This window comes from Corvus moneduloides, chromosome 3 (assembly GCF_009650955.1).
Source record: "Corvus moneduloides isolate bCorMon1 chromosome 3, bCorMon1.pri, whole genome shotgun sequence".
NCBI lineage: Eukaryota > Metazoa > Chordata > Aves > Passeriformes > Corvidae > Corvus > Corvus moneduloides.
Window position 1 is genome coordinate 29,813,133 of NC_045478.1, and position 23,489 is coordinate 29,836,621.

Here is a 23,489-nt window from a genome sequence, read left to right on the forward strand (position 1 = left end):
CGAAACACAATTGCAAACACGGTGTCATGGGTTAGCAAGCATAGTCCCGGAAGGGATGTCCTTGCTAAGGGGCGCTTATAGCTTCCTCTGGGACCTGATAGAACCTATCAGCTGGTCAGTTTGAATATGGACAATTCTCTAAGCCACTTAAAGTTGTGACCGCCTCTGTGATCCACATTTAAGAATAGACAAACTCCCCCCCAAGCTCTCTCTCGTTTCCGGCGCTGGCACAGGTGGCTGCAGGCCCCGTGTGGGGGCCAGCGGGCCCGGCCAGGCCCTGCTTGGGCCAGGCTGGGCCGGGCCACGGCCATCCTGGAGCCATGGACCTGTTCCAGCCATGGAACCCCCCCCCACTGCCTTGCCGTGGGCAGCCGGAGTGGCTCGGCTCTCCCCCCTCTCCACTGTGATAAGAAGAATTCAACATTCCAGCTGCAAAGCTGCAAGGCCGAGGTGAGATTAACCCTTTTACTGCTGTGAAGAGCTGAAAACCTGAGGGAAGAGAGAGAGGAGATGCTTAAAGCTGAAATTCTGTTGTGAAGCTATGATATATCAGAGTATCCTGTTGTAATTTCATGAAGATATGGGGGGTGGAGTGTTCAACTCGTAAGCAAAAGCACCTGCGCTGAGATAGGCAGATGCTGACGCAGCTGTAATTGCATGGGAAGTTTGGACAGGGAGAGATGAACCAGATGAGGACTTTTGCTCCAAATGGGAAAGGAGAAAACCTCAGTTCCTAGAGATGCTCCCAGAGATAGTCCTAGAGATGAAGATGATGAAGACCCTTTGCTCCCAGGGAAGAAGAAGGGCCTCTGTTTTTTGTTTCTGAATGGCTCAACCTTAAAATTGTACCCCAAAAACCTTCAAGAGTGGACCCTCGAAAGCAGTTGCAGGAAAAGCTGCAAGTCGGGGGAAAGGACTCACACGCAGGCAGAGAGACTCCTCTTCCTAAATGGACTGAACAATATTTGGAAGTGGGCGGCTGTCTCGTTGTGATAATGTTTTCATAGCGTGAGCAAGAAGAGACTTCTCTTTCTAAATGGACTGAACAAGGTTATTATGGAAGTGGTAAACAGACTGAACATCTTAAGGGGTGTCTTTTTACATTGTCAGTGGGAGAAGGGAGGAAGGTGGGGGGAGGAGGAGAGTTCTGAAGGTGGTATAATTTTTTTCCTTCTTTCAGGTCTGTTAATAAGCTTCTTTACATTCTTTCAAGTTTGGTGTCTGCTTTGCGTTTCTCCTAATTCTTATCTCACAGAAGATAAACAGTAATGAGTATTTTGGACCAAACCACTACACACGGTAATTTATAAAGCAGTGGGAAAGTACAGGGCTAAAGCTATAGCTGAAGGAAGAGCTGTGCTACATAGTCTTTACTGTTGGAAGAGGAATGTGGTTTTTAAGTGAGTATCTTGATTGTCCCTCCTTGCAGGACTTCAGATCACATCACATAGCACATGAATAGGATTCCTTTCAAATTAAGTTAAACCAGAACATGCACTCCCAGTGTGTAACTAATAATCCCAAATGCTAACAGGCCTTCAAGTCCCCAGGTAGAGACTAGAGCTAATCCAAAATAAAAATCCTGAACTGCATGACATGAATACCATGTCTTCCACATGAACAGTTTTGTTGCCAAGAGCCACTTAAGTTGGGCCACACTACTTATTGTGTTGTACTGAAGCTTGCTGGCCACTGCTACCAGAGACACAAAAAGGAAGAATGTCTGACGTTTTGCATACCATTCCCAATACTCTTCCTAATTTCCTCTGAATAACTGTTGTGTTGCAATCAGAAGAACAAATATTACTCTCAACCTTTATGTTTCCCTTTAAAGAGCTGTGAGTAGGACCAGACAGAATTTGAGCTGAGACATTCAGAACTCTATTTAATTTCTAATTTTTATCTGACAACCTCTATTGGTGGCACTTCTCCTCTGAATACTCCTTTTTGTACCTGAGCAGTAACTCTAAAGTATGAAACAGATTTTCCTATTTTACCTTTGAATTTTTATCAGTTTACACTGAAAATTACCTTACATAGTGGGCTAAAGTAATGTTTTCATATTAAAAAATGTCAAATATATAAAAATTCTGAAGATATTAACAAAATATCATTGATTTTTTCCTTTCCCACCCATGGAAAAAAATTCTTGCTCTTTGTGTGAACATTTTTTTCAGGGAAGAAGATAACCTTATCTGATCTCCTGTTATGTTGCTTTACCTTATATTTCAGTGTGTCCTTAGAGTTGCCAAAGTCACACTTTGTAGGAAAAAAAATCCTGTCCTGTGATGGGCATCAGGTACTGGAAACCCCATTGCTTCCATTTTTTTTTTCCCCATTTTCCATGTTCTAGCTTTAGATTCATAGATATATATCAATTTCTATGTTTTGCATTAACAAAAACTGTTCTACAGTATGTGAAAAATATTTCACAAATGTGAAATTTTTCTGTTAAAATAATTTAAGGCAACCATTCAGTCTTTCATTTGAAAAGTTACATTCACAAATTCTGTGTCACATGCAGTTATATTTTTGCAATTCTCATCAACTCCCTTTCCAATGTTCAGCATAAATGAAATTATATTATTGCTCTCACCAGTGAGAATGCTCATCATTCTGACCTATTTTCTTTATTTGATCGTCAATTACGGTGTTATCTACTTCTATTTAAATTCCACATTGGACAGATATATTTGAATAAGAAATTCTGTATTTTAAAGTATCTCACTTTTTCTACGACATTTATATGATAATCACATCTATTTATTTAGACATATTATAAAACAATCATAAGCACTTTCAAAGATAATAATGTGAAAATATAAAAATGAAATATATAATAGTTTGATAATACAAGCACTGATGTCAAGTTTACACTTCTGTCCAGTACTATATGGCAATAGAATTTTGCAAATCATAGACATGTAAGTATCAAGACTAATTTCATTGACAGTCTGCAAAAATAAAATTACTTAGAGATTTAAGCATTTCACAAACATTGTATTATTGAAAATTTTAAATTTCCTGGTAAAATATGTAGTTAAACAGGACTGGAGGAGCATTTGTCCAATTTGCTTAATGTAGGTCTGAAAGAAGTGGAGAAATTATTTTGTGTAAATTAAAAGAAAATACATCACTGATCATTTATGTAATTTTCTTTTTTTTTTATGTGAATGGAAACATTCTTTTTTCACCCCCAAGAGAAACCCCTAATTTTATCCATTTTAAGACTGAGTATATAATTTCTACTTCAAAATTTGCAAGGTAGATGCTATTTCATGAAGGAGGAAATGTAGCCTTTTAGCCTAAGTAGCTCCGGTGTTTTCTAAATTTTCTGCATCCTTGTAAAACTATTTAAATAGCAAGATTTGAGGTTTTCTGGGTATCTGGATAAAGTTAACACAAATTTTATGAAATACATATGCTCCATTCAGGGAACAATGAGGAAGGCATACCTAAAGGCTAAGGCCCTACTGAAGAAAGTTCAAGAAGTAGCTTAGACCTTGCAGGAAGAAGAAAACTCCTGCCATGTTAATTTCTTGACTATAGAAGAGAAACAGCTTCACAGTTTCAATATTATTGCCTATTCTGGAAGAACCTATTATCATTCTTTTCTTTAAAAGATAATGTCACTTTAAAATCTTCCAGGCCCTTTAAATTCCCTCTTCTATCTTGGATGAAGGCCAAGATACATCATAGCTCTCATTTCACACCTAATTTCTTTTTTTTTTTTTTTTCTTTCATAGAACCCACTTGATTCCTTTGCCTAGGAGTGATAGTATGCACTGGCAGTGATCAATCTGTATGCTGTTGGAAATGCAAGAAGCATCCACTCAGTCTGTGAAGCAACTGGTGTTTAATGAATGAAAAAAGAGTCCATATATTACCTACTTTGCAGCCACTTACTTGCGTGAGCAGCTTTCCATAGCCACTGCTTTCAGGCTGCGTAGCATAATTACCCTATTCAAGTCCTGTTGTATTCATACATAAAATAATGGCAGCTACTGTCTTCCAAAGAAAGACTTCCAAAAGAACACAGTCTGGGAGTCATACAGAAGTAGGAAAGCTAGTGAAAGACTGGGGGATCAGAAAGGTCCTACGAACACAGCAGCAGCTTCGCAATGTAAAGTATGCCAAGGTATTTTACAACCTTCATCAATGAATATTGTTCGCAAAAAAAAAAAAAAATCTTTGTCTCTTTTGATTTAATTAATAATTATTATGATTTATAATTGTTGCAACGATTGGACCAATCCAGAAAGTCAATATTCAAGATATATTTATAGCTAATAACAGCTTCTTCATCGTGTACCTTGGAAATCTTTATTAATCCTTAATATCTTTCACACTTTAGTATGAAATTTATATTAAATTCATTTTAGGATGAAGGTGACTTTTACAACAGTTCTTGTCTGAGGAATGCTTTGCAATATACACATGGTCATCAGCACTTTGAGTGACAGATTATTATCTTATCTGGCATTCCATTTGCACAGGCAGTTTTCCAGTAGATTTGACATTGATCATCTGTCCATTTGATTTGTTAACTTCATAAAAAGTGGGATTTTTTTTACAAAATGACTAAAAGCTTGCAACTCAGTATAGAAATGCTGTTATTTTATATTTTACTTCATCATAAATTTGTTTTCCAGAGAAGTGGCTTTGGTTTGTGAAACTAATGACATTATTTTTCTTTCTCTATCAACTCTCCACAGCAAAGTAAGACTCAGGAATCTGGGGTTCAAATGTGATTAATTTGACTGGCACAAGAAAAGGGAAGCAAGACTGACAGCATGGGGAGATAGTAACAAAGTGCATCAATATGGACATGAAATCCTCATGTTACTGCATCTATGACAGTCAGGTCCTGTCTGCATGTTTCCCCTATAATAAATCTAATTTTCTTAGATCTTCTCTTTATCTACCAAATATTTATGAAAAAAATGAGAAACCACAAATCAAGACAATGTATGACACTAGAAAGAAAACAAACTCTCCCAAATGGTTTTGGGAACACAAAATATCTTGGTTTATGTTTTTTGAATGTCATATTATCTAATTTTTAACATTCATTACATAGCATTTTCAAAAAGAGGTTGTCTTTTTAAAAAAGGTAGATATTACAGCCGACCTATTTCTTCCCTATTCATGCAAAAGCTCACTGATACTATTTAGGAATGTGCATAAAAGTGGATGAATCTGTGTGCAAATAGCCACATATTTTCTGCAACATACGTGCATACAGGAAGTAAAAAAAAAATCCCAAATTTGGCAAATGCATTCATGATTCCTTCAAATTTGCTCATAATTCTTTTTTAGTTTGATTGCTTGCCTATAATCTAAAAAAAAAAAAAACAAAAAAACCTAAATAGTCAAGATTAACATCAATGAGACAGGGAAAATTAGACCAAGCAATTTACTAATGGTGAAAAGAATAAATTACATCTCCATCTAGCCTCAAATACTCAACTGTGTTCCTACAAGAAAAATTGTTTCACCAGAAATGCTTTTTTAACTGGATCAGTTGCTTTGTATTTACAGTAAAATGATTCAAGGGCTGACTAGGCACATTATTTTATAAAAATGCCTCAAAATATTATTATCAAAACATTGATTATTTTACTGAAACATCACTGCTATAATAGAAAATTGCCAACTCCCTTTTGAAGAAAGAAAATTTTATTAAAATAGTGAGGGTTGATTAACTGTGGCCTGAGTTCTACAACTGGTTCTGCTGAGGCTGCTGAGTCCAGAGTGCTGCCCTATGCTGTGAGGACATACAGGAATTTTTACTAGTTTGGGTTACTTAGGACTGTGTTTCATTTTTATGTATTCCACCTATGTGTGGTCAAGATGTGAGGACTTTTGGGATGTGGATTTTCTGCCACTCTTCCACTACCATCTTCATATCATTATTGCAAAAGAGTGATCCATGCCGAAGATCTGACAAGTGTGGATTTTTTCCATTCCCTGTTCATCCTCAAATCTGTTCCATGCTACTGCCAGCATAACACTGTGTAGTAAAGGACCTGCTTATTTCCTACTCTCTTTCTTGCTGGAAAATGTACTAAGTAGATACCTCAACTACATAAACTTCTCTAGTGGGTTTATATTACTTCCCTACACAGATGCGTAAAAAAGGATGTGGTGTTTTGGTTGTCAACTGTTATAAACCAAAAATACCACCATGTATAAAGAAGGAGCATGTGTCTCATGTTTAAAAAATTTCAAATATGTCATATTATAGTCATATTGTATCTTTTAAACATACTGTTAGTAAATGTTTACATGCTTTTCCCGTGATTATCCTCTCTCTCATGTCACACAATTTTTTAGCAAAAGCCAGCTACCACTGATATTAGTTGGAAAAGGCCCTTGGAAAATTACCATGATTGTCCTGATTTCTTCAGAAAAGAGGTTTAACCCTGAACTAGATGAATATTGTATTTTAATGAAATTTCTCAAAGACTTCTTTCTAGTCAGTAGAATTATTTAGCAAAATAGTTAAAAATTAAAGATGAAATGATACTTATAATTTAAATGACTTCCACAGTTATATAAAAATCAATCTAACCTGTAATGGTATTATTTTAGTACAAAACAAATATATAAAGAAGTCATCTCTGGAGATGCTTCAAAAAAAAGGCAAAAAATATTGATTCTGTGAAAGTGCTTGATACTTGCTACAGTATCTGTTCATCTCAGAGATGTCCCATCTAAATAAAATATAACTAAACATATTCTCGTATGTGTATAAACGAAAATGCTTACTATACCTGTGTTGCCTTTTTTCTTCAAATCTTCAGAAGTATACGGTCACAAAGTCTGGGTTTCATTTGAGCAATAAAGGCACAGTAGAAGCTGTTTGACTGAACCTATGTCATAGCTTTCATACTTACTGTGATCAAATATTGTACACCAAGAAATGACAGTAATTTAAGCTTATGTATGACGATGTTTTTAAAATGTATCAACTACATTTTGAATAGATATTGCTTCCATAAAATGGATACTGTATCTAAGTAAAATTCCTTAAAACAATCATGCATGTTTTGCAATCATACATTGCAACAACAAGATCATAAAAATATAATGAGAAAGAATAGAGAATTATTAAAATGAAACTCAAAATTCCTCTGATCTGGAAACTCTCCATGCTAGTTGGTTGGGCTTTCTAATGGCTTTCAGAAAATTTGTCTGCCTTAGGAATGAAAAAAAAAATATTTTTGAAAGACAGTTTCTTTGGTTTTAGTGAACACAGAAAAGCTTTTATTTAGAATATGCTAATAAGTACAAACATTCAATTCCTAAATTTCCTTCAGAAACATTTTGCATTTTTTCTATAAGAAAGCCATACATTATTTCTGGTCACAGTTTTTAATTACCATTGCATATTTTGAGTCAAAGACAGTTGTCTGTTCTGTGAACACTAACTCCTAAACCAAGTAAACCCTACGTGGCCTGTATATGATTTGCGGTCGTCAGCCTGGAGAGGGATAAGAGTGTGAAAACAGTAACATCAAAACTAACTTTAAACACCTTGGGAATATGTTCATCCTGTCACATCTATAATCAAATCAAAGTAAAGATTTTCAAGATTTGCTATTTTAAATAAGTACTAAAAGCTATTATGCATTACAAAATAAACTCTTAAGCGGGTGTGTAGTCCTACATATAGCCCAGACTTTATCTTTCTAATCTGGTGATGAATACAGCAGGCCACCATCTGGTGTGCGTGTACATCAACAACTACAATACAGCCCTACAATTTAATAATCACAAACTTTAACTGCTACTTACCACTTACTTCCAGCTACTGAAGGTCTGTGATTAAATCTGTCAAATAAACGTAGAAAAACAGCATAAGATTAACTGGTTTTGTTCCAGGCTGGGTTTCAGATGCAGACAGTGAAGCAGGGAGAGCTCTGCTGTTGCTACGGAAACCTGACGCTGAGGATTTAATGACAGCATCAGATGGTATTGTACTAGAGATTGTCTGCTTGAGGAAGTAGACAGCATGCTGCTGATAAGAAATAAGAATGGATTCCAATAGTTTTCAATTTTCTTTATCAGAAGAATCCCTCCATTGCCTCAAATATATTAATTTGATAGCAGATACAAAGAATTTATATTAATGTTAGAAAAATATGTGAAACATAATCTGCCTGAAAGCTCTCAATGCAGGTAACTAATCTTCCTAAACCCTTATTCAATATGTAAAGTTTATAAAATTAGTACTGTATTTAAGTCTGACAAATATTTAATTCATTTATATATATATATGATTTCTCAAATAATTTGTCTTTAAACTGAAAACTTCTAAAAATGAAGACTTTTTGAGTTTTTGTGTTTTAACTTCACTAATTACTGCTAAAAAAGGATCCAGAGAGGGAAGATTTCCAAAAAATTCCAGATTCAAAGAGGCCTGGAACTATTAAATTTCAAGGATTTATTTCATATTCAGTCATTTAGTTTGGTAAAATTTTTACTTTGTGATAAAAATCATCATGTGCAAAACACAAATCACAGAGAGGCTGAAATTTTTTTATATTAATTTGCACTTTTAATCTTTGTGACCTATGGTATCTTGGTATCTTTTTTTTCCATCTGATTTTCGGAGTGCATGTGTCATAAAGGGTTAGAATGGCTTTATCATCTCTGTAAAGACCAGGAGAACTCACACCTTCTTGAAAGCAACCAGGTATACTTAGACAATGTCCCAGAGACTACAGGATTTTGCAAAAAAAGAGCATGAAAGAGTTACAGTGAGAAAGTGGAGGTCTGAATTTTATTCAGAGGCTGAAAAACTGCTGAGAAGACTGAGAAGCACAAAGGCCTCATAGGACACAAAGAGGCCAAGGGAAAATCATGCAGATTTCACTAGAACTCAAAAAGTCACTGAGCAGCTGAAACTAAGCTTAGGGAAGAGGAACTCTTAATGGTGATATGCACAAAAAGGGGCAGAGCTGCTTATAAATACTTCCCATTTCTATTCTCTTTATGAGTTTTTTTCTTACTCAAAATATTCAGTATATCAGAGACTTTTTATTAATATCTTGTTCTTTTTAGCTGATAGACATTTGTTGTGGTGGTGTTGTCGTTGTTTATGAAACTCCTCAGTCTTGAACATCAAAGCCTGAAGGATCCTGATGTAACTGTTAGGTGAAATTCAGATCCTTGTCTTCAGAATTTTACCAGCAATGAATGCCATTATGCTTTTCTGAATCTAAGTTAATCATTGCATTCTTGCTTCAACTCTAAAGATACCATACATAACTGTAGTGGGACAGTGAGAAATATGACATTTAAAAATATGCTGGAAAAGGTATGACAATAAGGCACACTAAAACATTTTGGTTCTTACTGTGAATATTATGGCTGGATATCATGGCTGGAACGTAAATTGTCCTGCTTTGAAGAAACTACTATTGTTTATTTTAGATGGAAGACCATTGTGAGACACGGTAAAAATCTCAGAGTACCACTGAATTCATATTGAAAAGGATGAAATGGACTTTGTTAAAATACGCAATCACCTATACTGTATGACAGAATTGTTCTCTTTTAAGAGTATTGTACTGCGTAAAAATACATAAAAGAAAACCTGAAAAGTTATGTTGAATAACTTTAAATATGATTTAATCATATCTTGGAAAACAAGGATTGTATCGTATTTTCTGAATAAAGTCCAGAGGAGTACCACCAAGTTTATTAGAGGGATGGAGCACTTCTCCAATGAGGAAAGGCTGAGAGAGTTGGGATTGTTTGGCCTGGAAAAGAGAAGGATTTGGAGTGACCTAATTGCAGCCTTCCAGTACCTGAAAAGATGGAGAGAGACCAAAGTATGTAGTGAAAGGACAAGGGAGAATGGCTTAGAACTTAGAGACAGTAGATTTAGATTAGATATTGGGAAAAAATTCTTTACTGTGAGGGTGGTGAGGCACTGGAACAAGTTGCCCAGAAAACTTGTGGATGACCCATCCCTGGAAGCATTCAAGGCCGGGTTGGCAGGGTCTCTGAGCAACCTGGTCTAGTGGAAGGTGTCCTTGCCCATGGTAGAAGGGTTGGAACTAGAGGATCTCTAAGGTCCTTTTCAACCCAAACCATTCTATGGTTCTGTGATCCTCATATTTGGCTCAATTTACCAAGATAGTTAGCATTCCAAGCTGTGTGAGTATCCTAATGTTGTCCTCTTAGGAAATTACTTCACTATTAAGTCTTATGTGTATCATGTTATGAATTACTATCATTCAAAAACTTCTGATTAACTGAATCATTTTCTCATTCAGTTTCTCATTTAGAAACGTTAAGGAATTCAGAACTACTACAGCACAGTCATACTAGCTATAGATTAATGTAAAAAATTAAAGTAATAGAGGTATAATCAAACTTCCAGGATAAGTAGTATCATTCAGATACTTCAAGTTTTGAATATGTAGCAGCAGATGATCAGTAGTTTGTGAATAAGACCAATCTTCTGATCTAGAAATTAAACTTGATTCTGGTTTATGTGTTTCAGCTCCATGAGCACAGTCAAATATATCGAGTGCAGTATAGTAGACTATAGTTCTCTAGTACTGAAACTCACAGCAAGTGCTATATTTATTATTCATGTAATTTCAACTGTTATAGACTCTATAGACACTAAAATAGATACTAAATTACAAGTGTGCATGTGTATACATACTACTTACATTTGGTCAGAAAACTGATAAATATATTGTATTTATACGTAGAATTACAAATAGATCTTTATCAATCTACAGGCATAGTATGTATGTCAAATGAATGGATATATTAAGAGAACATTAAATCCTTTTGGTTGAATACTGTACCTCATGGATAAAGTGGGGAGATACGTAACATCTAAATATTCTCACATGCATAACCATTTTTCTGAAGTCTACCTCCTTATTGTTACAAAAGTGATATATAGATGTATTTGGTGTTTCCCAATTTTCAGTCCTACCCTTGGACGTCTCCTGCACTGGGTCCTAATTAAGTATGATGTGCAAATTGTGCCCTTTTTTTCCCTCCATACACGTGTGCAAATTGTTTGGGGTTTGAGTCACTCTAGTGCCAATGAGACCCGCAGGTTGTTTATACATCAAAGAAAAACGTGGTTGTCACAAGGATCATTGAATGACCAGTGTGTTTCAGGTCTGCCATTGATGACCACACAGAACTCTAAGCAATGAAAAACTATCATTCCAGCTTCCCACTGAAATACCACATATTTCAACAAGACAGAAACATCCAGTCCAAATAGTTTACAAACCATTGGCTAATATAATAATAATACTACAAAGATCTCCCATCCTGGTTAAGTCACGTTTCTGAATAAATAAGCCTGTAGTGTCTACTCTGTTAATTCAAATCGAAAAGAAAAAAAAAAAAAACGGCATTCTTTTGTTTTGGGGCTCAGCTTTAACAGCACATCAATAAGAAGCAGCATATCAGTGTAAATATCATATGAAGAAAACCTCAAAAATTCTCCCTGCCCATCCATTCTGCAGTCCATATTGTCAGTCCTGTGGTTTGCAACAGACATTACTTCTTCCATACACTTCTCTCCCTTTAAGCTCCCTTACTTCTCAAAAAACCCCACACCTGGACTACCTATAAGTATTTCTATTCTCATTTACTATGCACAATTTCTGTTTCTTTGTAAGAGTTGGTCTCACTCCACTTTATATGCATATATTTGAAGCTACATAAAATGTTAAATAATGAACAATAGGAAGCAATTCAGAACACTCTCTTACCAAAACTTAAATCTGGCAAGATTTCAAGGAAACATTATTGGAAGCAAAGTGGGAACAGACATCAGTGAACTATCTGTAGATTTATCGTTGGTAATAACTTAGAGCAGACAGCTCTTTATCTATACAGATATTATTTCAGCTCAGCTCATCTCATCTCATCTCATCTCATCTCATCTCTGTCCTTCAGTATATATAAATATATATGAAGTATAATAAATAAAATAAGCACTTCAAGGAACCTTGGTTCATGTTATTGTATTCTGCATTGTCATACCTATAACTCAGACATTGTGTAACATAATATAAATCATAGTGATATAGTATTTTATATATGTGGTATAGTGATTAGCATTTTTGTACTCTATTTAGTAAGAAGTTGAAGATCTGATAACTAGCTATCACTTTATTTATCTTGCAGTAAATAGAGTTGTACTTTTTCATGTACAGCCTGTAAGAAAATACTGAACATTTTGCTGCTGGACAGGATTTTTCATCACTGGATTGCAGTTTGGTTTGAGTTGGATTTTTTTACAAAAAAACCCCTATTGCTATCATTTAAATTTTACTTTTATTTCCATTTCCTTCAGAGAGACTTTGACAAATTAGAGAGATGGGCAATTACCAACCATATGAAATTTAAGAAGGGAAAGTGTTGGATTCTACACCTGGGATGGAATAAAACCAGCTTCTTCTAGGTGATGTCTCTGTACTTTTAGCACAGAGAAAAGACTGGAAGTCTTCTGGAGCTAGGAGGTGGTACCCAGATATGATTTTGTACCTTATCCAATGTCACTGGGGAAGTGGTTCGCAACAGAATGAATGCAGGCTGAACTTAAAATATACATTCATTTGTCATCGTCTTTCATCTAAGCTCAGTTTCACTTGGGATGAATTCATTTGATTATCTGTTCAGCCCCAGTCATTTCAAAACAGAAGAGAAAATGTTATTTTCTGAGAGGCTTCATTATTGTTTTGCACTTCCTCTAGTTCAACAGTGTACAATACAGCCGTGTAATAAAACTTCCTGTGATTAGAGTTATATTTTGTCTGTTAAGGTATTCATATTAAGAAAAAAAACCCCTATATGTATTTTTTTTTTTTTTGCTAGTTAATTTATGACTTGGCATCTGGTTAATGTATGACTTTACAGAAAATAAAAGAAAAAACGCAAATACTCTATTTACTGAACAAAAGATGTAAAATAAAATAAATTGTAAAATGTGATAATTAACATTCATCGAGTACTATTTTAGCAATCCAATTTCAAGCAATATATGCTTGAATAACAACTTGAAAATGTGGGGGTAAAAATGTAATAGAACTCTTTATATATAACACTTAAAAAGAGTGACCCTGATATCTCGAAGATTATTCTCTCTTTTCAAATCAAACCCTTGGACATTGTTCCAACTGTGAGGAGACTTGAGTGACTACCATTAATGATTCAATCTTAAAGAGTACCCCACTGTTTTGGAAGGACAGGTATATTTCTGCCTCATTTTCTCTTTTTCAGTTTTACCTCTTGGAACCATTATTCTGGCCAATGGTATTAGGCTACCTGCAAAGAATGGTGAAATATAATAAAGTGTCAAAAAATTCATGCATATTTAAAGCTCAAAAAGCAAATATGCAGCTCATGCACTGATACAAATAGTTATAATTTTTAATTTAACTTTTAGCCCAGAGGACAGAGTATTTGGTCTCAAGGATATTTATTTGTAAAGAGATATTATGCCGTTGTAGACAGCAACATCAGATTTTTTTTTTTTCTTTTATTAACTTAACTTCAAATTTGCTAGTAGAACACTAAAAAAGCCCAAACTAATAAGAAATTTTATATGTGCTTTCTCATGCAATCAATGATATAAAATACATTATTTAAATTTTTTCTTGACGTTATTCCTATCTATATTTTAATTTTTGCTACTAAAAAAAAAAAGTGCTTATAAAAACCATGGTCTGTAATTTTGAAAGCTCAGATTTGTAAGATATTCTGTCATGTTGCTGCTTTAATTCTTCTCTGACTAGTCTTAATATTTTTAAATGCAGTAGGAACTATATGAGACATATCTCTTTTAACATTATTTCAATCCTTCTTACAATAGTTCATAATTCTTCTGCTTTCATATCAGATCTCATAAATGAAGAGTCTTTTTACCTATAGGCATTGGTCCATTAACATTAATAGTAAATACACCTATGCAAGAAGCAGAGAATATAAGCTAAATATTTTCTTTCTCTCTCTAGAATATATCTCTGTAAATTCACAGCATACAAATGTCTGGTTGATGAACATTTCATTTTAAATTTAAGTGAACTAGTGCTATATCATGGGTTTTAGACATCCATATAACTGTCAGGAGACTGAAAGATTTTTCCAAGGTATCTTCTAGCTAGTGGAATCCACTTCCTGTCTCTTCTGCCTGCGTGTTCTTAAATATGCATACATAGCTCCTGAAAAAGGGAGTTCAGATTTCAGTTTAGGTTAGAAATTCTAGTAGGAAAAAACCCCAAAGTATTATATTTGTTGTGGTTATTAATATTCAGTAGGGAACATGAATACATAGCTAAACACAATTTGGAAATTGTGGTTTTAGTGACAGATGAAGCAAAAATGGCTATGACAGAAAAATCTAAATAAGCAAACTTGGTCATGCCGTGATTCTTGTGCACATTTTCTGGAGCCAATTCTTCATCATCTTCATGTCTGGCTTTGGTCACTGTGAAAGGACTGGATATACATGTCTAGGTTGTAATGAAAGCTTTATCTCTCCTTTTTATTTTGAAGCATCAGCTGAGTAGACTCTATTCGTTGGCAGAAAATGTCATTTGCATTTTTCCTGTGGGTGTATCTGAAATAATAAGTGCAGGTTATGGACGGGTTCGGTCGGGACGGAGACGGAGAGATCTCTATAGGCAGGTCTTGGGACACAGTCGGTTTATTGTAAAGGCGTGGGTATTGGGGCACTGCTCAGAGCTGGTAGACTCAGCTCTGAGCAGGCCCAAGAGAGCAAGAGAGTAAACGGGTGAGAGAGAGAGTGTAAGAGCAAGAGTAAGAGCAAGAGTAGAAGTGGAAGAGAGGAATGGAAGTGAGAATGAATAGAAGTGTCTGAAGTCCTGGTTACAATACAATAAATCATCTTCTGTACTGAATATTCTAATTGTCACTAACCAATCTAATACAAGATACAAATCCTATAGCATTTACATACAGCCTATAAGAGTTCTTATATTACCATAGAGTGTTACATCTTAACTTCTAAAAACTACTCTTTGGACCCCTTCTGCTGAGCTAGTAGGGTCTGCTCTGACCCTTGGACCGCTTGCAAGCAGAGGGTATTGTTCCATCAAGAGGGGATTATCTTCAGTGGCCATACCATTGTTTTCTAGTTGTTCAGTAACTAAGACCTGGTATTTCAAAAGTGGCTTTCATTTCGATGTTGCCTGTAGTTTTCATATTCCCAAAATCTTTTGTCAGGCAATCATATTTACAAGGTTTTCCTGTTTCATCTTCCCCAACATCTCCCCCTTTCTGACGGACAATTAAGATATCAGACATAGTCTTACTTGTCATTTTTTTTTTGCACACACTGAAGTATACAAGGTACTGCTACTAAAACTATAATTATTACTACTAGAATAATCAAGCCTATTTTACAGAGTTCCCTTAGCCAAGGTGCAAAGCTCCAACCATCAAACAAACTGTCTAGCCAAGACGGGTTATCTGTTGTAATTTGGTTAGCTAGGTCCCTTAGGTTTTGTAACTGTTTGTGAATGGAAACAGAATGATCGGATAAGTTCATACAGCATAATCCTTCAAAATCTTCACAGCCATGTCCATGTGCTAATAAAAGATAATCAATATAAGTTTGGTGTCTATGGCTGGAAGTCGGAGAAATGTGATGATTATCACATGGCTAATACTTATCAAAAGTAACATTACTAAAACCTTCTGGAAAAGGCATTTCAACTAAACAGGTTAAAAAAGGTTTGTCAGGGCTTGTGTCAGATAGACAGATGGTATCGGAGCCTGCAGATTTGGCTAAAGCAACCCAGACATTTGTCTTTGGTTGATTTACAGGTAAAGTTTCACTACAAAAACTAAAACATAAGATTAAAAGCAACATGCATCTACACAAAAAATGCTAAAATTCCATTCTTTTCTTGAGCTGTTTTTGGCAGATCGCTTTCTTCTGGTGATTCTGCACACTTTAGGTCTGGGTGCTTGCTTCTTGGCTTCCACGTGCAGGGTTACTGGCTGAAGTGGAACCGGCAACGGGTTTTGATGTGTGGTACAGCTTCACGTTCTTTGCTGGAATCCACTTGGTTCCTTCACCTGTGGAGAGACATGCAAATCCCTTTCCCCACATTATAAGACTGTATGGTCCTTCTATTTTTCCTGATGCTAAATTCTTAATTAAAACTAGGGGGTGCTCCTTCAGTTTTGCTTTTTTGTTGTTTAAGAAGTGTCTATAAATGGAGGGATCAGGCTCTTCTGCACAGCTATTCAAAAAATTAAAAACATACAAGGCTTTATTCAACCTTCTTTGAGGTGTATCCTGGGCTTCTTCCCCTTTCTGTTGATCTAAAATGCGTTTTAGAGTTTGATGTGTTCCTTTTAGGGTACTTTTTGGCAGTTGTTTAAGGTATGGAGAGCAAATGCCACTGTCCTTTATTGCTTTCCGCAACTCTTTAATCTCATGGTGTGGGATAGCTTGCCATGTTCTAGGACCACCAGCTTGCTGGCTGAATAGTACAGGCATAGCTAAAGGATTTAGATTTTCCTCTTTGCAAATTTGGCGTCTGATTTCATGCCAGTCTGTAAATTGAAAATTATTGAAACATTTTTGGGGGTTTTCTACTTTTGGGATTAATGCAGGCGAATCTTCAGGGTTTAGTGTTTCTTTCTGAGTTGAGAAGTCTGTCCCGAACACTGGGGGGACACCAGAGCTGTTTGGGTTGGTTCCGGGAAGCGGCGGCGGAGTCAGGGAGGCAGGCGGCGGAGTCGCGGGAAGATGCGCGGCTGGTCCCGGGAGCGGTGCTGAGGCTGGAGAAGTTCGAGCGGAGTGACACCGGTGATCTGGGAGTTGTAGCGATTGCACATGCGCATGTTGCGTCATCAGGTCCGCGCGGCAGGCTGTAATGGTGGCAGTCTGTGTGGCAGATGGTTCGGGCAGAGCGGGAGATGGCAGGACTGCAGAACCAGGGGCTGGGGCTGCGGTCGCGGGAGGCAGGAGGGCTGGTGGCTGGATCGCGGCGTGCTGCTGCTGGGAGCTTGTAGGCTGGGCTGGGGTGGGTGGTGGTGCCGCGGGCAAAAGCGGCGGTGGCGGAGCCGCGGTGCCGGGAGACGGAGCTGGAGCAACGGCAGGCACGGGGGAGACTGCAGACATCTGTGCAGGCAGCGCGGCACCGGCATCAAGTGGCTCGCGTCCGAGCGCAAGCGATGGTGTGCCGGGATCGGGGAACCGCACAGGAACGGCAGCAGGGGCGGGAGTAGACACAGGCGTCCGTGCTGCCGCGGGGCCGGGGGACCGCTCGGGGCGTGCTGTGTGCGCTTGAACAGCAGGGTGGGGGGGTAGGGTTCCTGCGGTAACGTGCACAGGGGGTGCAGGGGACAGCAGCGCGGCCGTGGCCCGCGCTGTAGGCGCCGGTGGTTCAGGAACGGCGGGGGACTGTGAAGACGCAGCAGCGGCGGCCGCGGATGGAACAATGGCTACTATCGGCGCCGTCTCGGGGGGGGGGATCTGGGGGGCTGGAAGAAGGGTCGCGACTTGGCTTTGGGGGGGGGCCGGCTATAATGGCAGCCATGGCCATAACCGGCGCGGCTGGGGGAGGGGTAACACCCGTAGGTAGCAGGGGGGTAGGCGCTGGCCCCGCAGGGGTACCGCCGGGGGGCGGGGCCATCATGATGTCAGCAGCGGGGGGTGGGGTAGCAGTGACGGTAGCGGGGGGGTGGAGTCGCGATGACGGAACCGGGGGGGGGGCACGGGGGGGCAGGGGCAAGGGGCGGGGCCGCGGAGACGCTGGAACGGAGGGCGGGGGCCGCGGGGGATGGGGCAGCAGGGGCCGCGGGGGATGGGGCAGTGGGGACGCGCGGGATGGCGGGGGCAGGGATGGCAGGAGGGGCCGTAGGGTTCGGTGGGGTGGCTGGGGCCGGGGTAAGGGGTGTGGGGGCCGCGAGCGCGGGGGGCGGGGCGGCGCGCGTCAGCCGGACCGCGGGTACCGGAGCCAGGGGGTCCGGCGGAGGGGCGGGGGCCATGCTCCGCTGCGGGCTCGCGACGGCAAGGGGTGGATTCGCAGCAGGAGCCGGGCTCAGCGGGGTGACTGCTGCAGGCGGCGCCACCGCAGCAAACAGCTCTACCAGCGCTCTGCAAGCTGGGAGCAGCTGCGCGGCTGCCATATCCCGGTAGGAGATATTATTAAAGAGTTTAACTCCAACTGTGTCCCAAAAGTCTCTTGTAAAGACGGCTGAACGGTCAGCATTTGGGAAATTAAGTCGGGTCCATTCTAAAAGATTTTTTAGCTTGTGTTTAGGCAACTGACTTGGACCAGAGCTTATAAGTAAATGCTTAAGTTGCTTATAGAGATCTCTGTCATGGGCAGAGTGGGTTTGTCCCATTTTTTAGACCAGTATGATACTCACTTAGATGATGTCGCAGGAGCAGCGTCCTTACTCAGATGTCTGTCGTGCGGGGATGGCCAGTCACTCCACTCAGCACTCAGGACGCTGCTTTTCGGTCCTTTCCCAGAGCTCCGGTTTCAGTCGTCGCTTGGCAACGGCTTTCCGTGCTCAGGACCTCACGGGTGGGTCCGCACTGAGAGCTCCAGCGCGGGCGGTGCTCAGCACTACTCGCCTGTGCTCAGGGCGTGCGGCAGATTTCCCTCCGCAGAGCTCCAGTCAGCACTGCTTGGCAGCGTGTCCGTGCTCGAGGGGTGATACGGCAGACCTCCTCAAAGAGCTCCAGGGAGCTGCTGCGCAGCAGTGGCTGCCCGTGCTCGAGGTCTGCTAGGCGAGTCCCTCCAAGAGCTCCAGGTAAATCCCCGTGCTCGAGGGCTGCCTCCGCAGAATTACAGAGCTCCAGCTATTACGATGCGCAGCATCGGTATGCCGTGCTCACGACAAGTTCTAGGTGGCTATAACTGGTCTTTTAGTTACCGTCCATGGAGAAAAGTCCTACAGATGGAGAAAGCTGAACCGGGCATTCAATCACGTTGTGTGCCAGGCTGCAGTTGCTGGGTGTGGGCTCGGCAATCACGGTGGGCGCCAGACTGTAGGTTAAAGGTGGGTCGGATGGAGACGGACGGATTCGGTCGGGACGGAGACGGAGAGATCTCTATAGGCAGGTCTCGGGACACAGTCGGTTTATTGTAAAGGGCGTGGGTATTGGGGCACTGCTCAGAGCTGGTAGACTCAGCTCTGAGCAGGCCCAAGAGAGCAAGAGAGTGAATGGGTGAGAGAGAGAGAGAGGGAGTAGGAGCAAGAGTAGAAGTGGAATAGAGGAATGAATAGAAGAGAGAAAGTATAGAAGTGTCTGAAGTCCTGGTTACAATACAATAAATCATCTTCTGTACTGAATATTCTAATTGTCACTAACCAATCTAATACAAGATACAAATCCTATAGCATTTACATACAGCCTATAAGAGTTCTTATATTACCATAGAGTGTTACATCTTAACTTCTAAAAACTACTCTTTGGACCCCTTCTGCTGAGCTAGTAGGGTCTGCTCTGACCCTTGGACCGCTTGCAAGCAGAGGGTATTGTTCCATCAAGAGGGGATTATCTTCAGTGGCCATACCATTGTTTTCTAGTTGTTCAGTAACTAAGACCTGGTATTTCAAAAGTGGCTTTCATTTCGATGTTGCCTGTAGTTTTCATATTCCCAAAATCTTTTGTCAGGCAATCATATTTACAAGGTTTTCCTGTTTCATCTTCCCCAACAAATAAGGAACAACTCACAGGTGGATTCCTCTACAAATTCTGTTAAAGACCTCAAAATCTCAAGAAGTTCTTCCATGCATTTTACCAGAGAAACAAATTTTTAATAGGAAAATTTTAATAGGAAAAAGAACTGGACATTTTGAAAATGTTTCCTCAGAATTAAGGGGGTGGTATGGTAGTGTGTGTGTGTTTATAGAAATCTGAGTTCTTGATTAAATATTTCATAAAAAAGAAAAAACACTTTGATATCAGGAACAAGAGAAATGAAACCCAAGAAAGAAGCATTTTAGTCTGCAATCCCTAAACATCTATGTGATAGCATTGCTGTCAAACCTTAGGAGAATTCTGTCATGGGTTAGCAAAGCATAGTCTCGGAAGTGATGTTCTTGCAAAGGGGCTCTTACAGCTCCTCTATGACCTGACAGAACCTATCAGCTGGCTAGTTTGAATATGGGCAATTTTTTAAGCCACTTAAAATTGTGACCACCTCTGTGGTCCACATTTAAGAATAGACATACCTCGGGCGGAGCTCTCTCTCGTTTCCGGTGCTGGGACAGGTGGCTGCGGGCCCCGTGCGGGGGCCGGCGGGCCTGGCCCAGGCCCTGCTCGGGCCGGGCCGGGCTGGGCCACGGCCATCCTGGAGCCATGGGCCTGTTCCACCCACGGAACCCCCCCTACAGCCCTGCTCTCTGCAGCCAGAGCGGCCTGGCTCCCCCTCTCCAGTGCGGTCAAGATTCAGCCAAAAGCTGCCCACTGCTGCCTGGCAAAGATCATGTGACCAACAGCGATAAGCCACATTCCAGCTGCAAGGCCCAGGTGAGATTAATCCTTTTAGTGCTGTGAAGAGCTGAAAACCTGAGGGAGGAGAAAGAGGAGATGCTTAAAGCAAATTCTGTTGTAAAGATATGATGTATCCGAGTACCCGTTGTAATTTCATGAAGGCATGGGGGTGGAGCGTTTAACCTGTACTTGTGAGCAAAAGCACCTGCGCTGAGATAAGCAGATGCTGACACAGCTGTAATTAATGAGAAGTTTGAACAGGGAGAGATGGAAGCGATGAGGACTTTTGCTCCAAATGGAAAGGAGAAGACCTCAGTTCCTAGAGATGCTCCCAGAGATAGTCCTAGAGATGAAGATGAGGAGGACCCTTTGCTCCCAGGGAAGGAGAAGGGCCTCTAAGAGATGAAATGCTCCCAGAGATGGGTGAAGAGAACTTTTGTTTCTGAACAGCTCAACCTTAAAATTGCACCCCAGTAGCTCAAGATTGGACCCTCAAAAGCAGTTGTGGGAAAAACTGCAAGTCGTGGGAAGGGACTCTCACATGATGCGAGCAGAGAACCAACCCGAGCGGCTGTCTTGTGATAATTTCTCCACAGCATGGGCAAGAGAGACTCCTCTTCCTAAATGAACTGAACAAGGCTATTACGGAAGTGGTAAACAGACTGAAAATCTCAAGGGTTGTCTTTTTATATTGTCAGTGGAAGAAGGGAGAAAGGTGGGGGGAGGAGAGGAGTTCTGAAGGTGTGGTATGATTTTTTTCTTTTATTTTTCCCTCTTTTAGGTCTGTTCTTTCAAGTTTAGTGCTTGCTCCGCTTTTCTCCTAATTCTTATCTCACAGAAAGTAAATAGTAATGAGTATTTTGGGCCAAACCACTACACTAAATTGGTGTTTCTGCCCGGTTACAAACCGAACCCGCTACAATTCTAAACTCAGTGCCTTGGACTGTCATTCTCCTCCATGGATGAGGTTCTCCAGACTAGCTGTTAGCCTATTATCAACTGGATTTAAGAGAGGAAAGTTTCATTTTTCAGTAAGAAAGTTGCTTTATTTTAGTGCAGAAATTTATTGCAGCTTTCCTCCACACAGTTTGCAATTTCTTCCCACTATCAAAAACCCATCTGAACCCTATTTGTGTATGCCTTTTGTTGATGGCAGTGTTTTTAGAGCTGCTATTTAAAATGATCTGATTCACTGCCCATGTAAGGCAAAGGAAATCACCTTTCTACAGAGCTAAGAAAGGTGCAATATCTACAGCCAAGTAAAAAAAAAAAGTGTTTTGGGTGAGTTAAAAGCTGTCTCTTTTTTTTTCTCTCATTTCAAGAAGCATTATTATCTGTAAAGAAAGAAACTACAAACTACTTGGATAGTTCAATAATCTACCCCTTTAATATGTCTGGTAACAAATACAGATCAAGATGGAGCTAGTAAACTCCAAGGCCAGGTTGGATGGGGCATTGAGCAACATGGTCTAGTGTGAGGTGTCCCTGCCCATGGCAGTGGGGTTGAAACTAGATAATCTTTAAGGCCCCTTCCAACCCAGGCCATTCTATAATTCTGTAAAACTATTTGCTTTAGAAGGATGGCTTGTCTTCTCCATCCCTCATTCCTTTTTTCCACACAGGCATTTAGTCTAGTGTGATACAAAGTATCTCCACCAATATAGAGAACAATGTAGAATTTGTTATTCTCATACAGCTTCTCAGAAATCAGCCCTTACTTGATCCTCTTGAACTTTTGCTGTGAGGGGAAGGGAATACATTAAAATGATCTTTGAAAGCATCAGTCAAAGTAAAACCATCTCTAAACCAGATGCCTTATCTGAGCTCCATGTACATGTCTGTTTTTACCTTAAAAGATAAGATGTACAATAGTAGGCAAAAGAGTTTTAGCACAAACGCATAGAATTTTGTACCCAAGCTCTTACCCTTCATCTTAGGACCTGGACATCTCTCAGTTTGTCAACACATTCCACTTTCAGGTGAGGAAAGGAACTTTGTCACAAATAGTCAGCTAGCAAATGACCTAAAAAAAATTCAAAGGCAAAGAGTTATTTCTAATTATAAAAAGGCAAATATACTCCATAGGAATCTCACCTGCCTCAATCAAATGTTTTAAATCCTATTAACCTTCATTAACATTACTTTTCCAGGCATATTTTAAAATCATGATCCCAAAACACAGAATGTATAGTAGGTGTGATTAATACTGCCTTGGGTATGCTACAGGCATTTGTTCACACTCTCATAGTCTGTTATCAGTCAGTGCATTTCCACCGTTGGCATGCTTTGTTGCTTGCTTATTTGACCATTCTTCCTGCATTCCTTTCTATATGTACATTTATATATTTATCTAACCAGAAAAAGTACAATGCCACTGGCCAAATTTTCATACACATCCTCTTTTAGAAAAGATTTATTTCTCTTTATAATTAGTAATTTTACTGCTCGCTCTCTATTTCAATACAGAATGCTTATCCAATTAGTCTGTTTCCAGCAATATTTGCTGGAAGTTGACACTAGTTAGTCACAACTGTGATCACCAGAGCAAACTACTTACTGTAATATTCCAAGTAAAGATGAGGAGCCACCCATAGGCTCTTTTGCTTCTTTTCATGCATTCCAGCATAGTTAGGAAGTGGAAGAAGAGAAAGAGACTGAGATTGGAGATATCATTTACTGTTCAAAGTATAGACTTGACTGAATGCTTATCTAATGAAGACATAAATTAGATGTCTTTAGATGGATGAAAGATTATAAAAATAAAGTAGGTGTGCATCAGAAGAGGGCTCCCATAGATTTGAAAAAAAATTGTGTTAATTTTTGTTGCCTAAAACTATTATGGTCCTACATTACCTAAAAATCTGTTAATCTGACCATAATTTTACAGTGCTTTATAATTTGATTTCTCCTCTCCTTCTTTGCTCCTTTGCCATTGTCACTCTCATTTTGACTATGGTAACTTCAGAAATATATATTTGGGGGCGGAGGAGGATTGGGAGGA

General features: G+C 39.5%; 1 protein-coding gene across 1 annotated transcript in view; it reads right to left on the reverse strand.

Moving 5' to 3' along the window:
- The window catches only part of EYS (eyes shut homolog), an 855,823-nt gene extending 847,882 nt beyond the window's left edge, over positions 1-7,941 (reverse strand). Inside the window, exon 1 of the mRNA XM_032104713.1 lies at positions 7,801-7,941. The gene's annotated coding sequence lies outside the window, so the exon portion shown is untranslated. The remainder of the gene's footprint in view (positions 1-7,800) is intronic.
- Between the last annotated feature and the right edge of the window lie 15,548 nt (positions 7,942-23,489).